This window comes from Giraffa tippelskirchi, chromosome 4, assembly GCF_054371585.1.
Source record: "Giraffa tippelskirchi isolate mGirTip1 chromosome 4, T2T-mGirTip1v1.2.pri, whole genome shotgun sequence".
Classification (NCBI taxonomy): Eukaryota; Metazoa; Chordata; class Mammalia; order Artiodactyla; family Giraffidae; genus Giraffa; species Giraffa tippelskirchi.
In genome coordinates, this window is record NC_137278.1 from 123,474,113 (window position 1) to 123,497,582 (window position 23,470).

The window sequence follows — 23,470 nt, forward strand, 5'->3', positions numbered from 1 at the left end:
TGCTAGGTGACTAAGTGTGGACACTAAGTAACCAATGCCCTGCTTTTATTGTTTTTACCTCTGTAAACTTATAATAAAGAAAGAAAATCAACTTAACATATAGCATGATACTATAGAATTAGATAACAAATAATAAGACCTTCCAATAGATATTTTAAAAGTTCTTATGGAATTTGAAAGATGGTAACGATAACCCTATATGCGAGACAGAATAAGAGACACAGATGCATAGAACAGTCTTATGGACTCTGAGGGAGAAGGTGAGGGTGGGACGTTCTGGGAGAATAGCATTGAAACGTGTATATTATTATATGTGAAACAGAATACCATTCCATGTTCGATGCATGAGACAAATGCTCAGGGCCGGGGCAATGGGATGACCCAGAGGGATGGGATGGGGAGGGAGGTGGGAAGGGGGTCCAGGAAGGGGAACACATGTAAACCCATGGCTGATTCATGTCAATGTATGGCAAAAACTACTACAATATTGTAAAGTAATTAGCCCCCAGTTAAAATAAATAAATTTATTTAAAATAAAAAATAAATAAAAGTTCTTAAGTGCTTTCTTACTCTGGTGAGTTTCCCATTATTCAATTGTCTTAAGTATATTTCTAGGTTAACTTAATATTTCCTGTTTTCTTTTTATGAGGATAGTACCAGCCCAATATGGTACTAACTTCTGGGTGAAAATGCAGCTTGATCCATTTTATCAGCTTCAACTTAAAAATGCAGACTTCGATTGCTACACAAAAAATGTGCCATATTTTTGCCAAAACTGCTGCATTATTGACTACTGAGCAAACTACACATGAAGCTACAAGTAAATAATCTGTGTTGAAATTCTGGTTGATACTGTGGCAACAATAACATTTGATGATGTTTTGTTTACACCACCAGTTGAGTAGCATAGTCTTGGAAAGAATTTTAAGCTAATTAGGCATGCATATTTCTATGATATCTGAAAGCTACCCATCTAATTTTCCCTTCAGATTGTCCTAATTTCTCATTAACACTCCCAATATTCCTTTATTTAAGGAATAAATACCGGTTTTTCTCTGATGCAAATTGTCTTCAGACTGTGCCTATACAATTAAATAGAATAGATGTTTAAGATATGTATCTAGATCATTAAAGTTTAGGGCATGTTTGTATGATCTGTTATCATATAACAAAATATCATTTATATACATATATATGCACACATATCTCACATATGTTATTGATATATGTGTATGTGTGTAGCAAAATTCATTAGTTCATCAACTCAATAAATACTTATGAGCACCTATAATATTACAGGCATTGTTATAGTCCTAAGGATAGTGTGGCAAAGAAAGCACACTATTTGGAATTTATTTTCCATGAGTGGGGGAGGTAGATAAGACATAAGACAAATAAATAAAATATAAAGTACGTTAGATGGTGATAACTGTCAACAAGAAAACATAGAGCATGAAAAAGGTGTATGGAACGTAGGCATAATGTAATTTAGGGAGAATGACTAGAGAACGTTTTACGGAGGTATATTTTGGTAAAGACAAGAGTGAGGTAAGGGCCCTGTTCAGATATCAGGAGAAAATTTCTCTAGGCAGAGGGAATAATGATGGTCAAGGACCAAAAGAAGGTGCCTAAGGCTTCAAGGAGCAGCAGGAATTAGCAGGGCTGGAGCAAATTGAGACAAAAGAAGAGAAGGTCAGAGAGTGGGGCAAGGTCTACAAATGATGGTCACCTAGGTTGCTGTGGACTTGAACTTTTAGGTGAAATGAGAAATCATTGTAAAGTTTCTAGCAAAGAAGTGATGTGCTCAAACTTATATTTTAAAAGTTGCTTGCTTTGGCAGCTGTGTTAAAACAGACCACAGAACAGGGCAAGGGTAGAAGCAAGAACAATACGTATGTTCTTGTCCAATTCAGATGCAAGGTGAGGATAGTTTTAATGGCAACATTGAAATCTACAACTGGTCAAACTATGATAGTAGAGTCAAACAAATATTGTGATAGACCACATGTGGCATTTGAGGGTAAGAAACGGGTCAAGGATTATATAAAAGTTATCTGAGCAACTAAAGAAATAACATTTTGTTAAGTTAAATGAAGGAAAGTTGAAGGACAAATTAAGAGTGAACAGTAGTAATATTCATTCAGTGTGGATCATGTTAAATTTGAGATGTGTTTTTGACATCCAAGTGAAAATGTCAATAGGCTGTTGGATTTATGAGTTTGGAGCTCAGTTTGTGTTGGGGAAATAAATGTTGGTGTTGGAGAAATAAATGTTCAAGATCTAAATCACATTAAAAATCATCAGAGAGGATGAGGTCACCAAGGTGGTGAATAGATTGGGAAGGAAAGAAGTCCATGTCCTAATCACAAGGACACTGTAGCCTCAAGAGGACAGGAAATGATGAAGAATCACCAAAAGAGATTTGAATAATGTCTAAAAGGGTAGAGGGGCTTCCCTGGTGGCTCTGCCATAAAGAATCTGCCTGCACTGCAGGAGACGTGGGTTCGATTCCTGGGTTTGGAAGATCCTCTGGAGAAGGAACTGGCAACCCATTCCAGTATTCTTGCCTGGGAAATCTCATGGACAGAGGAGCCTGGAGGGCTACAGTCCGTGGAGTTGCAAAGAGTTGGACACAACTTAGCGACTAAACCACCACCACCACCACAAAGGCAGAAACGAGCAAGTGTGTTTCCTGGCAGAGAGTCATCACTGTGTCACAGTTCTGGATGGGTAAACTGACAGATGGGAACTGGCCACTGAATCTAGCAACATAGTTTTCTTCTGCATAAAAAATGCTATTTATCCAGATGACTCCATATATTTGTATCAAAATGAATCATCAAAAATACAATGAAAAGAGGAATGCAATTATTCATGTAATTTTTCATTATGTCTGCCACTGCCTCAAATTCACCTAGCCTGGATTCTGAGCAGAGATGCTTGTAGATTTACACTGGCATCTGACAATTTCATACAAATCACCACCTTTAAAATAAATTACTGATATATGTAGAACATTTAATGTTTACAGTGGCATACAAGTGCATTATTGAATGTGTAATATACAACATATGGAGCTAGTAAATATTATTATTATTAATGTCATTTTACATTAATGTCAGTTTACATATGGAACAAGAGCTTTTAAAGAAGGCAGTTTCACTTTGCATGTGTTGAAAATAAAATTTAAATACCGTCATCTGGCTCCACAAATCAGTTTTTTCCTCTTACACCATGATAATTTTGCATAACGATGAGTCATTCGACTCAAAAAAAGTAGAATATGCATGTGTATATGTGAATATGGGCATATAATAGTTTGTATATATGTTAATACTTGTGTATATAGTGTGTGCATTGTATATTCATGTATACAGTTGTTATTGTTTCTCTGGCTTTTTATTGATCGGCTCACATTCTCTTAATCATTTTCCCCGTGGCCATCAGCAAGCAGGCAAGTATTTGGGAAAGAGACAGGAACTACAACCTCTGTTGTAGCAAATAGAGCAAGTGTTTTGGAACTAAGGGTTAAAATGTCATCTGTCACAATTTCTACATGTATGACCTTGGTCTGGTCACTTACCATTTCTGGCCTTAATTTCTTTATCTGTATAATATAGTCATATTTACCTTAAGATTTTAAACAGTCAAAACACACAGTGTGTTAATTGTCCACTTAACCCTTCTAAGGGTAGACTGGTTACCATTAGTACTTGCTTCCATACACACCTAAGTATTTATCACATGCCACTGTAACTATGAGCCTCCTGAATTAGCATTTCGAAGACAATAACTTTGCTATTTTTTTTCCATTGTCTCTCAATAATATGGTGAAATGACACCTATACAATGAAAGAAAAAAGGCCATGGCATATGTCAAGTGTATAATATATAATAAATAGTCATAGCATTAATGCCATTATTATCTTGATCCACAAAAAGCAAACCCATAATTTGTTCCCAATAGCAAGAAAGTTGATTAACAAAACTGCATGACCACAATTAGCTTTGCATCCAATTTGGACTTTTATTTACCAAATGCTCATGTTAATTAGTGATCTGCCAAAGTCAATTGAGCAATGCTACTAGAAAAAGTCACTTTAAGTTAATCCTACAGGCTAGCAAAACTCAAATTAAAGATATTCAACTTCAGCTGATATTTATCATCTGGATAATATATTCACTTACTCTTAATGTAAAACCTCATGGCTTCCAAGTTTCTGGGGCCACCTTTTCTTTTAATGTCTAATGAATCTGTACATTAGCTGATCTTAAAGAGGAGCTGAGTACATGCTAACTGCTAAACCAATGCTTGTTAAGAGAATTATGGAATAAGTCAATGAATAAATACATGTGACAAAGATAATTATTAGCATAAACAAAGAATAAAAAATATAAAAATTTTCTAGGTTATCAAATTCTAGAAGAATGACCTTTGTGCTTTTTTTTTTCTACAACAGACATAATTTTTTTTTAAAGCTGCTCATGCATGCCATGGAATGTTTTTCTCTTATTTCCTTTTTACACCCAGTTTTTATACAGTTGAAAATTATGAGTTTACAGAACAAGATGTACTTTAGGTTCATATTTTATGGCTGAGTACTATGGCATGCACTATCATGAAAACAATTTTAAACTGTGCTTCATTATATTATATTGTGTACTTTATATTCTGAAGATACTATCAGCACCAGGGAACAGACAAATTTAATGAAAGACACAGTGTTCCTGTTGCCATAATAGTTATTAAAATGAAACTCTTCCCAGGAGACATTTACAGTATCTTTTCAAAGATATCTGCATACTTTGACTAATCAATTGGGGCCTCTAGATATGAATAGAAGCATCACAGATCTTAGAAACATACTGTTCTAAACTAGAAGGAATTATGATTAGCCAAGCCTTCTCCTTCATTTTACAGGAGAGGACATGAAGAGAGAGAGTAACTGATGCACCCTCCAAATTCATGTCTAATTTGTGAGTAGACCCAAGGTGCCTTGACATCTAGCCAAGGATTCCTTCCACTTGGGAGGCATATAGGTGTTGCCTAATATATCATCCCTAAAACAACTTCAAAAAGCAGACAAGAAAGACCTTTTTTTTTTTTTTTTAACCATTTCTCATAGTCTTGAGGGGATAAGTACCTTAATTATTATCTGCTATTATTTTGATTATTTATCTGCTTATGTATTTTTTTGTCTGTCTCTTGATAGAATATGTTCTCATTTGGGATACTGCAGAATTCCCTGTGCTTAGAGCTTTCTAACACATAGAATTCATTCAATAAATATTTGTTAATATATAAATAAAAGTTTAATAGATATAATGTGCATGCTTGTGCTCAGTCGTGCCTGACTCTTTGTGACCCTATGGATTGTAGCCCTCCAGGGTCCTCTGTCCATGGCATTTCCCAGGCAAGAATACTGGAGAGGGTTGCTGTTTCCTCCTCCAGGAAATTTCCTCAATCCGGGAATCAAACCCACATCTCCCACATCTCCTGCATTGCAGGCAGATTCTTTACCACTGAGCCACCATAATAGGTGCTACAAAATTGATTAAAAATTAGGACTGACCTCTAAGAGCTATAGTCAAGAACAACTACACATACATACACACACACACATACACAACATAAAGCAGAATATATTAAATGCCACACAAATGGCATAAATAAGTTGTGAGGTAATTAAAACAGCCATGTGACTCTGGCAACAAGGAGTATGCAAAAATTTCTAAGTAGCTATGAACCTTAGGTAAGTTACAAAGTAAGACAATCATAGAGGATATAACAGAGTTTCGTGATACCCTCAGCTCTGCTGGTCAGCTCTGAGTACTGGAAGGGAAGAATTGGCAGAGCTGACGTAGGGAAGCTGAGCCTATAGGGTGCCTGTAGCATGAGTAGACGCCAATATAAATGGTGAAAATATTTGAGAGACTAACAAACAGGTTGCAGCCTAAGAATGGCTAAAAGGTGTTTGAGAAATAAACCAACTTTTTTTTAGAGATGTGGAGGAAAAATGGTAGCAAATATGAAATAAGAGCTGTCAATAGTAAGAGATTGGTTGTGACATATGGGCATGACTTTGTGAAGAGATGATGGAAATAAAGAAAGGAGGGAGGGAGGGAGGAAGGAAGACAGTTTCTAATTTTAGCTACATGATTTCCTAGTTATGTTACCTTGAACACATTCCTTTCTGTATGTCTCTGAAACTCATTGTCTCACTGTAAACCAAACAAAATAATGCTTTTCTCATAAGATGGTTTGACAACTAAAGGAGATGATGCAAGTAAAGCCGTTAACACTGTTTGAACCCAAACAGTGCTCAAGATTAAGTGTAGCTATAAATATCAATTATTATATATTTTTGCAATAATTATAAAAGTGAAGACACTCTATTAAATAAATTAAATAAAAGAGCAATTGAGACAGTCCTTGACTACAAGAAACCTATGGTGCATTGCCACCAGAATCCTGGTGGTTTTCAGTCTTGGAAAAAATTGGATGGAAGATTAACTAATTAGAGACCTTGAATACTAACCCAGCTTGTAGACAGCAAAATACAAGATTACAAATAAATGGAAATAAAATATTTTGACATATAAAGAGATAAACATATAGCAGTATTCAAAATGTTAATTAAGGCTATTTTATTTTAATTGGTTGAAAATGGTGGAATGGAAATTGTCAAAACACAAAATGTATTGTACATTAGATGTCATAACTCACTTGATTATGAAAGAACACATTCTTCATTAAAAATAAGTCATGTGCATTTTCTGTCCACTGATGTGCAATGTCATTTAAGACATTCCATCATTCTCTGCTTGAGCACTCTTCTGTAATCTGATGAGGTGGCCAGGGAAGAGACAATGATAGCCAAGGCATTAAAATGTAATCAAGATATGCAAATTTATATCTAAATGTGATTTGCTGGGAAAAAGAAATTAATCTAGGCATGGTCAAATAAACAATGTGTAATATGGATAATTAATCACCAAATTAGCAACTCTGGTCCCCTGAGGAAATTATGCAAATTGAAAAGGCCCCCATCCACTGACACAATTAGACCACTTAATGGCAAACTCTCAACAAAATAACCCTGGGGAACATCACTAAACAAATAGCCCAATCAACCTTAGTGTCCAAAACTCCATGGCAGTATTTAGTATTACTTAATATTGTTTCTCCCCGGTTTAAACTTATTCAGAAAGATTCCATCACATTTTGCTAGAAAATATTGGAAGATCTCACATTATGGATGGTCCATTATGTGATTCTCTTGAAGTCTAGTTTTCCCCTTGTCAATCAAATTATCTTATTATTGAAATCTGAAATCATACAAATGATAAGCCTTCACGAATGAGCAGAGGTCAATTATGTATCTCCAATCACTAACAGCAAAATCAAGGAATCATTGATGTACTATGAAAATGTATGTCCCCTGTGGCCTGATGTCACCTGCTTATTATACCAGCAGCCAAGAAAGGATCTCTACTCTTCCTTGATAATAAGTATTGTCACCTCAGGTAGGAGTATCTTTTGTCTCTAAGAATGTTAGGGTGCTGTCCCACACCTGCCCTAGATCCTGTACCAGCTAATCCTATCTCTGTTCCCTTTTCTCCACCTACATAAAACTGGTGACAGAGTTATTCCTACAAAACCCTTTGAGAATGGGCCTAACAGAAGCAGTGAGACTCTGGTGCTGTATCCCCCCACCAAAATCTGATTCCACCTCTAGAAAGATCACAAAGCTTCCTGGATAGAAATACAAGATGCTTCACCCCCAGAAACATGTTTATCAGATACTTTGCTATTATAATTTTGCTGCTGAAAAGACTAGTCACAGCAAAGAAATTGTATTAGTACTATAATTGCTGATGGGTTAGTGGTACCTTATCATTTATAGATACTATTATATTCCTTGGCTATATGGTTTAGTGCTGCCACTTAGCTCATTTACTCCTCCAAACACCCTAATATGCCCAAGGTCAGAAAACTAAGAATTGGCAAACCAGAGCTGCCAATTCTAGGTCTCTTGACTCTCCAGGTAGCATGCTAAATACCATACTAAGTGCTGTGTCAAGTGATATACATCCAAAATTCCAAAGTCAGAAAATAGCCAAACTGGGAATAACAACAAAGCAGTACTGTCCACTCTACTAGGCTTTTCCGTTTTCAGAAAAGCATATCTGATATGACAGCAGATTGTTGCTTATATTGCTAACGTTCAATCCCTTAGGCCATCTGGAGGGATTGACTGCCCCACCCTGGAAAGCAATGAATCCCCTGGCCCTGGGGAAAGGGAATTATAACCTTGACATGTATTTTTCCCTCTTTAATTCTCATTCTCTATCACATCCCCAAACTGAAGAGTCCTGTAAAAGTCAGATGGGGGTGAGGATCTTATTCTCTGTAAGAGTTATGCAACCCAACCATAGACAAACATTGTAAACTAGAGCAAAGACACACTCCCTTTACCTTTATTATAAAATGTAAAAAGCTGCATCTAGAACCACAGTCACCTAGTATTTTTAGCAGTGAAAGTATTGTGGTAAATCATCTAATCTAGTGATTTTTAAATAATGCTCTACAGATCATGAGGGACTTGGAAGTGTACCTCAGGGGCTAACTGTGGGGTGAGTTGGAGAAGACAGGAGTATGGGTCCCCCACCAACCTTCAGCAACGTGTACCTCTCTTACAGACTGGGTAGCCACAGATGATAGCTTTTGAAGAAAGGGCTTTGCAGCTCAAAGTATTTTTTTGAAGTCCTCCCTCCCGAGTGCAATGTCCTCACTTTATCTTAAAACCATCCTATGTAATGAAAGCTGACTCCCTAAGGCCACACCCAAGGGACCAGTGTTCCAGCACTCTGTCAATGCCTGTTGCCAGATTGGTATTAAATCTTGTCTATGATTCAGCAGTGCCTGTGACTCTGTACAAATGCTATAAAAATTTTGTCTTTAAGAGTTTGAGAGTCAGGCTGGATCCAACATCAATTTGACTAGTAAATCTGATGACCAAGTTTTTCCTTTCACAATCCAGATATTCTACAGAGACAGCATGGTCTCTTCTGACTCTGTACCTTTATATCAACATGATAATTGACTTAGCACACTCCCAATTCAGAGTCCCTCTCCAGCACTTTTGCATAAGGACCTAGGAGTCTTCTCCTTGTTTGAAGCACTCTAGTCTTATTACTCAGTCACTCTGACCACTGGCTCTATTGCCTGTGTGTGGTCTGACTCTAGTCTTTTAGATCTCATCTACATATTTGATTTACCCAGTTTTTCAATCTCAATTCTTACTCAAGAATTCAATTCTAACTCAAGAACCAGAGTCCTGGTTCTACCCCTTATCAGCTGTATAAACTTGGACTAGCATTGTTTGACATAGACTAGATAATTTCTAATCATTGTCCCACTGCTAAAATATTAGTTATTTAAAATTCCTTGGCTCCTGATTTTATGGTTGGCAAAATTAGGATAAGATCTGCTCCATCTTTCTTTAGGGTTGCTATAAATATACTAATAGCCGATATATATGAATGTTCTTTGTAAACTGTGTTTTGTACCCAGAAAAAAAAAATGTGTTGTGATTTCTGGGCCTGGTCTCAGTTCTGTCATTCCCATGTAATAACATAAAGCTGCAAGGAACACCTGGCTATCAGAGTTGTATTACTCAAATGTTTCTTTTAAGTCTTCCTAAACTTTATACCCTTGAATTTTTTGTACACTAAGATATGAAATCCCTGGGCTTTGTGACATTTCTTTGATCTGGGAGAAGAAGATAACACAAGAAATCCTATCTAAGGAGGAAGTCAGAGACATCAAAGCAGATAAGTACAGTATGAAAAGAAATGTTCATACTGCAAGCATGTTGACTAAAAATCTGTCTTGTCACAAAGTAGTGATAGTGACCACATTCTTTCAGAACAGAGTCTAAAGGTAAGGCTGTGAGTCAAAAAAAAAATAGAGGCTGAGCAGGAAAACATACAAAACTGAATAAGAGATTTGATTGTGTCCAATCTCAAATTAGTTTTAAATTGTTTTGCATCAGAATCCATACACACAAACAGATAAAACAACACACACACATACACATATTCTGTACACCTTTCTACATGCTGAAGCAAACTGTAGTAAATTGTAAGTGAAGAATAGGTTTGCTTAAGTGAAGAATATTATGTAAATAAGAACTAGGTGACTTGCTTAGCAACCCCACTGGACTCATCGACTTAAATAAGTTGTGATGAAGAGAACCTTATTGTGCATATTAATTGGGTCAAGACATGTGTCTTTGACTCCCAATATAAATGTAATATTCTCATTAGTGGATGAATGTATCAAGTTTTTAAATATCATGTAAAGAGACCAAACTAGAAGGTAACTGCTGCAGTCAAACTGCTGGAGAATAAAAAGGTTAAAATGACCTAGGAAATCACTTGAGTATTTGGTAGTAAAATTATCTCCTTAATTTTTGTTTCTTTGGCAGAAGTTCTTGTGGCAACATGCTTCCTTATTGTTCTCCTTCCTTTCTCCTTTCTTCTGGGTTTTTACCCATTCTCTCTCAATTGTGGCTTTTTGTAAAATTATTATTATTATTACTATAATTATAATATTTATTTTTATATAGTTGTTTGAGAAGAAGATAACCAAAAAATCTTCAAGTATACCTAGTGTTTAGTTTAATCTTAGATAGAGAACATGACTCATGGAAGGAACAGTTTTCAAGGATAGAAGCAGACCTGTTTCTTACCATTTTATTTCTGTATGATGTATGTTTTGGATGGAAAGATGACATAGCAGCACCATACTGTGGAATAAGTCCAATAAGTGGAATAAATGTGGTACATTTATTTTGTTATCTTTTTTAATCCCCCCAAAAAATATTAGAAGAGGAGTATTTGGTGACGAGGCTTGTCTACATCTCAAAAATGACTACAAGATGGCATAGTCTACGGTGGACTTTCATTGCTTAATGAGTAACCCAGCTCACTTCATATTTGACTAATGTAGACTCTACTGTGAAAATGTCTGAGATTCTCTAAGGAAATAGCCAGTGTGGATAGATCATCAGTTTGGGGAGCAAAAAATCAATAGGAGAGTCATCCAGAACTGAGGCATAAAAATGTCTTTTTTTTCCGCTTAGGCAAAAAAAGTAGAATTGATACTCAAGTAAAACCTGCCTCACATGCTCCAACAGAACAAATGTCTGTTTGACTTTCAAGGTTTGGTAAAATTGACACGTATATGTGCTTTTTACTTTTCAAACTTCAGTTGTCATACTGGAGATGATTAGGGCTCAGGAAGGACTGTAATTGTCATTAAGTATTTCTACCTTATATTGTTAAGACTATAGCAAATAGTTTTTGTGTGCATAATTTTAAGCAAATGTTTTTTTATCTTCTGTTTCTTACTTCCTTGTAATGTAACACAAGATGTTGATAGCTTGATTTTATGTTATAGTATGTAAGTATTGTTAACTTTATATCATAGTATTTAAATGTGGGACATCGAGAGGAGTAAACATCACTCAAGAACTTTACATGCTTTTCTGGGAAAGAAGTTAGTTTTCTGTTATACACAGGATAGTTATATCATTTTATGTAGAATGGTGACCTAGGTATTGTCTTTATTTGAAGGATAAGTATGGCTTAAGGAGATTTGTATGGGTGCCCAATTGCAAGGTATAGACTTGTGCTAGTTAATTTTATGTGACAACTTGACTAGGCCATGAGGTGCCCAGACATTTGGTCAGACATTATTCTGACTATTTCTGTGAGAATGTTTTGGATGAGATTAGCATTTAAATTGGTAGATGATGAATAAAGCAGATTGCTGTCCCTGATGTGAATGAGCCTTATTTAATCAATTGAAAGCTTGAATAGAACAAAAAGGCTGTTCCTCCCCCGAGTGAGAGAGAATTCTTCCTGCCTAACTACCTTCAAACTCGGACATTTTTTTTTTTTCTCCTGTCTTTGGACTAGAGCTAAACTATTGGCTCTCCTGGTCTCCAGCTTGCTAATTTATCCTATGAATCTTGGGGCCTGCTCACCCCCATAATCGTGAGAGCCGATTCTATAACTTATATTAATAATAAATCTCTTGATGATGAATAGATAGATAGATGATCAATCCATTAATCTATCTATGTCCATTGATTCTGTTTCTCTGAAGAAGACTTACTAATACAGATTTTGATACCAGGAGTCAGATTCCTCCTCCATCCCTCCTTTTCCCTGTTGCAGTGAGCAGGGAAATCATGATCTCCCTGCAGTATAACTCAAAATGCAAGACACCTGAGCGAGAAACAAACCTTTGTATGACACATCACTGAAACAGCTAACATCAAGTATCCTGACACAATATTTTGGATCTAGGCTTTATTCTGGCTTAATCTAGAGATTACAACTAAGATAGGCTAAAATATGCAACCCCCAAATATTTAAACTGTTTTATCTGCCGAGTACAAATAAACCCACACATAAACTCAATAAACCAATATTCCTATAAAATACTCTCAGTTATTCACACAGAACCACCAGGTTCTTTATGATTTCCACATGTTTCCCAGGACATTTCCCCAGCAAAAATTATCACTGTGTTTGCAACCCAGACTATCAGCTCCAGTACATATGTGATACCCATCATGTTCTGCTTCTGCTCCGGATCTTCCTTTTGAAGAATGCTACCCAACAAGTCACTTTAAGAGCCTTTACATTGCTGCCACCCCTTAAAAGAACTTTTGCACAAAGAAGGCTGTCTATCAATGTTACTGAAGCCGCAATATTATAGAATTTTCAGTATAGGTGGTTAGAATCACCGTCTCCAAAATTTTTGCTAGCTTTTGTCATCTGGATCCCAAAACAAAATGTTCTATATATAAATTTCCAAAGTCTCTCATCAAAATAGCTTCTCTAACATTAAGTGATGAAAAACAATAACAAAAGCAGAGAGTCTGAAGGAACAAAAGCTATGCTGGCCCTCTCCATTCATTTTCCTCTCTACTCCAAAAGAACTGCTTCAATTATATTTTATTGATTTACAAAATAAAAGCTCACATTTAATTTAATGAATGCACACATTTACTGATGCATACAGGCAAATATAAGAAAGAAACTATCTATTAAAAATTCTCTTTTTCAATGTTAAAAAGTAAAGCTATTCCTAAAATTCGTGTGGCTAGCACAAGACAAATCTTTTCCCCAATTAATCTACATGTTATCTAACACTTCTTTATAGGTAGAGTATTATATCTTTATAGGTATAGGTATAGTATTATCGTGAGGAGGAGTATTATCATATGCTGTCACCTAACCATAATAATAAACTAAGCTACCTAGGCACTGAAAGAAAGACAAATTACAAAAAACATTAAAAGAACAAGTGATATTTCATGCTCCAAAACATCAGAAAGCAGCACAACTTTAATTATGCCCCTCAACAATCATTTGTAGTGGTTCACCTCAGAGTCATTCCAAAGGAAAGACAAAATCTGCAACAGGAGAAAATGATTTTATATGAAACTTACGATACATTTTTCCATGGTACAATCACAATGATTGCATTTTTGTCTGATTATTACTGAAAAGATAATGTTGCCCAGCACTCAGGAACATTGACTTACTGAAAGTGAATTCCTTCAGAAGAATATTTTAATTAAGATAAAATTGCTATATTTTCCCAAAATTTCTAAATGATGCCATTATACACTAATGATATATAGAGAGACATTTTACAAGACTTATATCTATATAAAAGACCACAATGTTAATCCTCATTAGTTGTCATTAATATCAAAATTTACACTTAGAATGTTGGTTTTTATTTTATATGCTACTCACTAGTTTTAATACATAGCAGTATGCCAGTGGGTATACCAATGTGGAAATAAACATTTCTTAGTGTTCTGGAAAGACTCCTGAGATGACAATGCACAATGAGCATTTTTTCTTGATTTTCCCTCCTGTACTATCAAAGAGCATCAAGCACCAGTACCTGCAGGAAGAGATTAGAAGTAACAGACTATCTGGGAGCTAATATAACAAGAAAATGCACAGTGACAATACAACAATTTATTTTTAATGGTGATTACTTAATTAGTTATGATTTCTTTAGATGATCTCTCCATGCTAACATATTGTCATCCTTTCTGTCCATATCTTATGCTTTTCAGGAAAGATGGGAGGCATGACCGCTGATGCCTGCCTTTGATTTTGCTTATGTATTAATGTTGGAATCTGATATTCAAGAAAAATTTGGCTATGCTGATTGGCTACCCTCCTCTCCAAGATTCTACAAGTCAGAATCTATTTCACTGAGGTAGGTCTTGAATATTCAGATATTTTTAAAAATCCTACACCTATATGTCTTGTTGTGACATTCCTTTCACTTACAGAAACTGTAAGGTCTCAGAGTGGGCTTTCAGGTTTTTTCATATCACATCTTAAAAAAGCATATTGCCTATAATTTCTTTTCACTTAATTTTGCCTGTTTTTTCTTCCTTGCACTCACCAAGGCTTAAGATAACCTAGAGAACCTACAGTATATTTCTATTTATACTCTAAACTGATGATCTTGATTTTTACTCTGAATGCTACTGAAAGGATGAATTATTTCCACTGGGAAAACTAGTTACTGTTTTGGGGTAAGCCATTCTCTGGTTTCACTTAAAATATTTGCAATATGATTTGCTTAAGATGTGTTAAAACTTTCACAGCAATAAAGTTCAGCATCTTTAAAATTAAGCCGCAGCAGTTTAAGCATGCTTTGGAGAAGTTGATGACCACTTTTCAGAAGTAGAGTGTAAAAGTAAAAATTAGCAAAATGGGCAAATGTGGGAATTCACAGAGTTTTCTTAAATCAGTCCTAAGAAAGGAGAATCAATACATATTAATTTCCTCTTCTCACTATGCCTTAAAAGAAAATGATACAAAATGATTTGGTTCTATTTCCCTTATCAAATGAAAATAGGATGGCCTTAGGTAGTCAGTTGAAAAGCTTAATGAAAGAACTAAGATGGTAAAAATGCTAACTACTTTTTACTCAATTAAGGATTGAATATCTGTATAAAAGCCTACCAGAAGTAGATATGCATTAAGTTTTCAAATACCACCAGCTCCTGGCACAACACTGGAAGATTTATGAAGTTAAAGAGTAAAAGTCAGGGTATGGAAATTAGTTGTGAGAGAATATCAGAAGTTTGATTTTATATACTTACATATATATGCACATATATATATATATATATATATATATATGCAGATATATATGTACATACACATATATGGTTGAGGGTAGAGTAAATGCTTAATCTGTGCTTACCCAATTGTAATTGCTTAAATTTTGCTCCATTTTATGTTTTTTTTTCCTTAGACCTTTCCTTTACAGTTTATTTTAGTCAACATTTACACTGAATATTTTATTTAGAAGTTTTATGTTTATAGAAAAGCACACTTGATTATAAAAACATTGATTTTATGTCCTGCTTCCCAATCTATGACTAGGCAGATGAATAATGAGGTTAACGCACTATCCATATGGTAGTAATGATTTGTGTTTCAAGTAGGGGTCTAGGAGGTCATGGCTTGTTTGAAAGACAACATATTTTCAGACAGATATATCACAGAAACCACCCCCCCAAATCAGAGACTAACAAAATGTACATGGGAATAGCTTACCATGCACATGAGTTGAAATAAATAGGGCCTCAGCAGCAAATCAACAGGATGGCCAATGGTGGTTAAGAGAGAGGTCCTCAAAAGAAACAACCCATAAGTGACTCAGAAGCCTAGGAGAGTAGCAAGATAATCTAATACCCTGGGGCAAGGTCGAACTAAACTTCTAATATTGGGAAGATAAAGTGAGCTAAGCATGAGGCAATGCATGTGTAAAGTTATAAACTGCTTAGACATCATAGGAAGTTCCATACCCATTTGACAATAGTAGATTTCTCTCGATATGATTAATACACAGCAATTGTAATTATTAAGGCTATGCTACTGGTAGCTTTTTTATATACTGATACAGTATGTCAGTATATATTTGTTATATACTGATACTGATACAGATGATGCTATCTAGGGAAATGGGATTTGGGAGCTTATGAAGTTAGGCAAATTCTACTCGAGAGAGCCCAGTATACATTTTGAGAGGAACTTTACTGGGTAAAGAACCACACTATCTTCAGAGATTGGCCTTAAATAAATTGTGTGTCTGCCCATTATGTTCTCACATTGGGGTTCTTTTCAATAACAGCAACCTGTTGCCTCGTCTTGTTCCTCTAGAATCAGAGAGAGATATCTAGGATCAGTCTCATGGTTTGGTTTTAGACATTCTTCCACTCATGCCCTGGCTCCCCAGTACAGTAAAACACACTCACTTACATTTCAGAAGACATGAGATGGGAGTTCTTTGTCAAAATCTGGTGTTTCAATATGGGCTCGCTCTGGGAAGATAACCATCTGTAACCTATTTCTCAAGGCAAGCTGGCCTTTGTAATGCGAATACGACAAAACATCAGCTCTGCAAGATACATGTCCACAACTCTTGAGGGAATTCTAGCTTTCCTTTATGTGTTCCCAAATGTTTTGGGGAATTCCATCTGGGCTTATGCTCACAATTATCACAATGAATTAAAAGTGTCCCTTTCTGTGATGCCTCGCGTTAGATCATAAGCTCTTTGATAAAGAAATGTCATCCTTGATTTATGATTTTATTCAAATCCTGCATCTAATTCCTGAGAAGTTTCTATCTCCTCTAGTTGTGAAATATATCTCTGTTCCAACTCTTTCTCACTAGCTTCACCAGTACAACCCTACTCCAAGCCCCCCAACCCCCACCCCGCCACCATCTTTGTTTGGATTCATCTATTAGAAGCCATGTAAGTAGCCTTCCTGATTCTGTTCTTATCCTTCTGTAATCTACCCTACAGAATGCAGCCAGAACTATGTTTCTAAAACTTATATTTAAGTTATTATTCCTTAAAAAAAAATCCCTAGGTAGCTTCCTATGAAAAGAATGTTAAAAGCCCAGCTTCTTACCCACTTACTTCTCTAAAATGTTTCTTTCATTTTTCCCTTAGTTCATACACTTTAGGGAAATAGCTTTCATTTTCTTTCTTGAACATTCTACATTATTCCCAACCAGGGTCTTTGTCCTTGGCTGCCCTTCTGCTTAGATTCTCTGCTCCAAGACCTTTACATGGCTACTTTCTTCTAGTCACTCAGCTCTCAACTCAAATGTTACCCTCCCAGGGAGATCTTCCTTGACTCTTTAGATACAGTTGCCCATGGTTCCCCAGTCACTCTTTCTCATATTTTCCTACTTTAATTTTTTTCATAGCACATTTTGGTGTCGTAAATTGTCATATTTGTTAATGTGTTTATTGACTATCTCATGTCAAAGAAAATAAACTTTGAAAATAGAGACTTCTTGAAAATAGAGAAAATAAACCTTGAAAATAGAGACTTTATCCTGTTAATTACTGTATTCTCACTTGAACCTGTGCCTGATAAATAGTAGATGCTTAATAAATATTTTGACTAAATGGCAGAGTTTGCTTGTTAATCACATTACCTCCAGTGGCTACGACAATACCAGACACTTTTTAGACACATAGAAATGCTAATTGGTTGAATTAAAGTGTTTTCTGAGAATTAACTAATGTTCTTGACAATACGTGGTTTTATGGGTTGAATTGCATCCCCCAATGAATTCTTAATCCCCAGTACCTGTGAATGTGATCTTTTTGGGGAGCAAAGCCTTTTCTGATTAATTAAGTAAACATGAGTTCATTCTTTATTAAGATGGCTTTAATTCAGTATGACAAGTGAGAAACTTTATTTTTTGGGCTCCAAAAGCACTGCAGATGGTGACTGCAGCCTTGAGATTAAAAGATGCTTGCTCCTTGGAAGAAAAGCTATGATCAACCTACACAGCATATTAAAAAGGAGAGACATTACTTTGTCAACAAAAGTATGTCTAGTTAAGGCTATGGTTTTTCCAGTAGTCATGTATGGATATGAGAGTTGGACTATAAAGAAAGCTGAGTGCCGAAGAATAGATGCTTTAGAACTGTGGTGTTGGAGAAGACTCTTCAGAGTCCCTTGGACTGCAAGGAGATCCAACCAGTCCATTCTAAAGGAAATCAGTCCTGAATATTCATTGGAAGGACTGATGTTGAAGCTGAAGCTCCAATACTTTGGCCACCTGATGCGAAGAGCTGACTCATTTGAAAAGACCCTGATGCTGGGAAAGATTGAAGGCAGGAGGAGAAGGGGATGACAGAGGATGAGATGGTTGGATGGCATCACCAGCTAAATGAACATGAGTTTGAGTAAGCTCCCGGGAGTTGGTGATGGACAGGGAGGCCTGGCGTGCTGCGATTCATGGGGTTGCAAAGAGTTGGACACAACTGAGTGGCTGAACTGAACTGAGTATTCTTATAACAAGAGATAAAGAGACAGACACAAAAGGAAAACATCATGTAATGATGGAGGCAGAGACTGGAGTGATATGTCTTCATGCCAAAGACTGTTGGTAATACCAGAAGTTAAGAGCATGAGGCAGACTTTCCCTCAGAGTTACCTAGAAAGAGACAGCTTTCCCAGCACCATGATTTCAGACTTCTGGCCTCCAGAAGAGTGAGAGAATAAATTTATGTTGTTTTTAGCCACACAACTTGTGACACTTTGTTAGGGGAACACTAGGAGACTCACCTAGAGCCAGACATCCTGGAATGTGAAGTCAAGTGGGCCTTAGGAAGCATCACTACGAACAAAGCTAGTGGAGGTGATGGAATTCCAGTTGAGCTATTTCAAAACCTCAAAGATGATGCCATGAAAGTGCTGCACTCGATATGCCAGCAAATCTGGAAAACTCAGCAGTGGCCACAGGACTGGAAAAGGTCAGTTTTCATTCCAATCCCAAAGAAAGGCAATGCCAAAGAATGCTCAAACTATTGCACTCAAACTAATGCGCACAATTGCACTCATCTCACACGCTAGTAAAGTAGTGCTCAAAATTCTCCAAGCCAGGCTTCGGCAATACATGAACCGTGAACTTCCAGATGTTCAAGCTGGTTTTAGAAAAGGCAGAGGAACCAAAGATCAAATTGCCAACATCTGCTGGATCATCAAAAAAGCAAGAGAGTTCCAGAAAAACATCTATTTTTGCTTTATTGACTATGCCAAAGCCTTTGACTGTGTGGATCACAATAAACTGTGGAAAATTCTGAAAGAGATGGGAATACCAGACCATCTGACCTGTCTCTTGAGAAACCTGTATGCAGATCAGGAAGCAACAGTTAGAACTGGACATGGAACAACAGGCTGGTTCCAAATAGGAAAAGGAGTACGTCAAGGCTGTATATTGTCACCCTGCTTATTTAACTTCTATGCAGAGTACATCATGAGAAATGCTGGGCTGGAAGAAACACAAGCTGGAATCAAGATTGCCGGGAGAAATATCAGTAACCTCAGATATGCAGATGACACCACCCTTATGACAGAAAGTGAAGAAGAACTAAAGAGCCTCTTGATGAAAGTGAAAGAGGAGAGTGAAAAAGTTTGCTTAAAGCTCAACGTTCAGAAAACTAAGATCATGGCATCTGGTCCCATCACTTCATGGAAATTAGATGGGGAAAGAGTGGAAACAGTGTCAGACTTTATTTTTTGGGGCTCCAAAATCACTGCTGATGGTGATTGCAGCCATGAAATTAAAAGACGTTTACTCCTTGGAGGGAAGGTTATGACCAACCTAGATAGCATATTGAAAAGCAGAGACATTACTTTGCCAACAAAGGTCTGTCTAGTCAAGGCTATGGTTTTTCCAGTGGTCATGTATGGATGTGAGAGTTGGACGGTGAAGAAAGCTGAGCACCAAAGAATTGATGCTTTCGAACTGTGGTGTTGGAGAAGACTCTTGAGAGTCCCTTGGGCTGCAAGAAGATCCAATCAGTCCATCCTAAAGGAGATCAGTCCTGAGTGTTCATTGGAAGGGCTGATGTTGAAATTGAAACTCCAATACTTTGGCCACCTTATGCAAAGAGTTGACTCACTGGAAAAGACCCTAATGCTGGGAAGGATTGGGGGCCGGAGGAGAAGGGGACGACAGAGGATGAGATGGTTGGATGGCATCATCAACTCGATGGACATGGGTTTGTGAAAACTCTGGGAGTTGGTGATGGACAGGGAGGCCTGGCGTGCTGTGATTCATGGGGTCGCAAAGAGTCGGACACGACTGAGTGACTGAACTGAACTGAACTGAGGAGACTAATTGGAGAAGGAAATGACAACCCATTCCGGTATTCTTGCCTAGAGAATCCCATGGACAGAGGAGCCTGGTGGGCTGCTCTCCATAGGGTCTCATAGAGTTGGACGTGACTGAAGTGACTTAGCATGCATGCATGCATTGGAGAAAGAAATGACAACCCACTCCAGTATTCTTGCTTGGAGAATCCCAGGGACAGAGGAGCCTGGTGGGCTACCGTCAATGGGGTCGCACAGGGTCGGACACGACTGAAGCAACTTAGCAGTAGCAGCAGCAGGAAGCTAACGTATATGTCAAAGAGAAAAAGAAAAGGTTAGGAAGATGAGTAAGCATTAAAATGTGAGATGCAAATTTTCTTTACTATCATTCCATTTATGAGATATAAGAGTGTCCTGTTTTCATTATTTACTAATCATGTGACTTTAGATATGCTGCTGCTGCTGCTAAGTCGCGTCAGTCGTGTCCGACTCTGTGCGACCCCATAGACGGCAGCCCACCAGGCTCCCCCGTCCCTGGGATTCTCCAGGCAAGAGTACTGGAGTGGGTTGCCATTTCCTTCTCCAGGGCATGAAAGTGAAAAGTGAAAGTGGAGTCGCTCAGTCGTGTCCGACTCAGTGACCCCATGGACTGCAGCCCGCCAGGCTCCTCCGTTCATGGGATTTTCCAGGCAAGAGTGCTGGAGTGGGGTGCCATTGCCTTCTCCGACTTTAGATATATATACATGTTAATCTCTCTGAGACTGTTTTCTCATTTCTAAAATGTGGTTTATAATATCCATCCCATAGTGTTATTGTGATATGAATATAGTTAACTTATATAATGAACTTACAACAGTGTCCTGTATATAGTCGATATTCAAAACATATTAGCCATTATTCTTGCTCAGGGGCTGTAAACTGTGACTGTGGGTAAAGATTGATACTATAGCCATTAGCTACATAAATTCTCCATTTCACTCAACAATTTATTCCTCCAGAAAACATTTATGAGTCCAAATATTATACTGTTCTCACTTTGTTCCAATGCCAAGTTGAGCTCTTTAATAGTTTCCTCATAATCTTTTCATTTCAAGAATTAAAGAATCCAGTGTCAGATTTCAGCTTAATGTAAGATTCAGCATAATAATAATTATTTTCTGTCTAAACTCAGATAGAAATACTCATGAGATAATGACTTACTTGAGCCCGCATGATACTTCATGAGGAGAATGTTTATGAAATTCATGAATAGATCTGGTAAAGTAGGCACATTGCCCTACGTAGTGGATACTGTAATATGCTGCTCAGGGCCCCTTTCAGAACTGAAGGGCGTAATTCCCCAGCGGCTGCAAGTGCTTCTGGTGGTCACTCCCTTCTGGGAATGCTTTTGTCTGAAGAAAGCCAACTCACCTAAAGCCATGTCCTTTTCCACGGGGAAGACTAAATCCAAGATTGGCTACTCAGTCCCTCCTCCCCAGTTCAGGCCAACTCTGAAGGATCACCCCATGGTAGAGTTACTCATGGAAGCAGCTGAGTTCAATTAAAGTGACTCTTTTTCCCTTTCTCCAGTCCTGTTTCCTTTTTTTCCCCTCAGATGTTGAATTCGAGTAATTCTTAATAGCCTTCTTATATTCAAATCTCTGTATCAAAGTCTTCTTCAGGGGAAAACCAACCTCTAATGCCATCTGAAACAAACCGACCAACTTCTTACAGGTTCATTGACTCTAAATATGAATAAGATGAGCTCATTTACCACAAGGGGGAAAAAAGGTAAAAGGGAAAAACAATTGTCCATAATTTATTCACATAAAAATAAAATGTGAATGCATCTACCTTTCATTGTATCATTCAGCAGTTCAGTCTAATGGTAAAATTTGCAAGTCAAAGCTTATTGCTTTTTATGTTGATGGACACATAAAAATGGATGAATGAAAGGGAAGCAGAAGATGTCCTAACCCTTGGGAATACCACCTCTACATTTCTATGGCACATTGGCATTCATAAAGCCTTTCATATGCATGCTTTAATTTGAATTTTATTCTAGAGCTGACAGAGGCAGAGAACAGTATCATTATTCCCTTTTCAGAAATTAGAGAACTAAACTTCTGAGGTTTTTTTCCCTCAAAGTCCAGTGGAAGAGCTAAGAATCCATGCTAATATTCTGACCAAGAGCCTGTTACTCTTTGACTCTTCCTACATAAAACAACTGCACTGCAGAGAAACATATCCTTCATAAAATAATTGGGAAATAATGAAAAGGTTTTGATTACATGGACAGATACCCATTAGATACTACTAACTCTGAATTCATAGCACTGAAGAAAGGTGAGGGGGATGTTAGAAGGGGATTAGTAAAAAGATTACTTAAGAAGACTTTGTTGTCAATGCTACTATATCCATATGCTAAAACTAGCATTTGTTTTCAGGTATTTGTCCTGTGTGTTTTACATGCATTAAATAAATTCATCCCTGAAACAACCTATGAGGTAGGTGCTAAATAGCACACTGGAAATCAGTGCAATAATTAAGGTCAAGCACTATGGAGGGCTTGCTTTCAAATCCTTTCTCCGTGCTTGTACAACCCTGATCAGTACCTGACATCTCTAAGCATCAGTTGTCTCTTCTACAAAGGAAGGAATAAGTGTATAATTATGCCTACTTCATAATATTATCATGAAGTTTAAGAGAAATTAAGTGTGAAAGTACATAGCAAATAATAACTTCAATAACAATAGTTGTATTCGTTTTACAGATGAAAGAATATGGGCCCATCAAAATTGACAACTTGCCTCAGAACATATGGCTTGCTATTGGCAGTGGATTTTCCAGGCTATCAGGTCCCCTTAGTCTAATGTTGCTGTTGTCATGAAATTTACCATTGAGGCCATTTTCCTGATATCTTTAAAAGAGACATTGTTGGGGCACACAGAAAGTGGTCCCTGTGGTCACATTATAATTGGGACTCAGCTCGACGCGAACTAACAGAGTCCCTTCTGCTGTGAATTTCTTCTCCAGTTCAGCAAAAATCCAACATTCTCTGGGGCTTCTCTCCCCCGTGGTACCCCAGGACTCTGGTTGGCAACCACTGTTTGAAGCTATTGATGTCACAGGTGTATGGAGAGGCAGGGGACGCCTGGGAGAGAGGAAAGGGAAGGGTCCTTTGTGGACTGGCAGATGAATTCAAACTTGGAAAATATAGAAATCTCATTTGGAAAGGGTG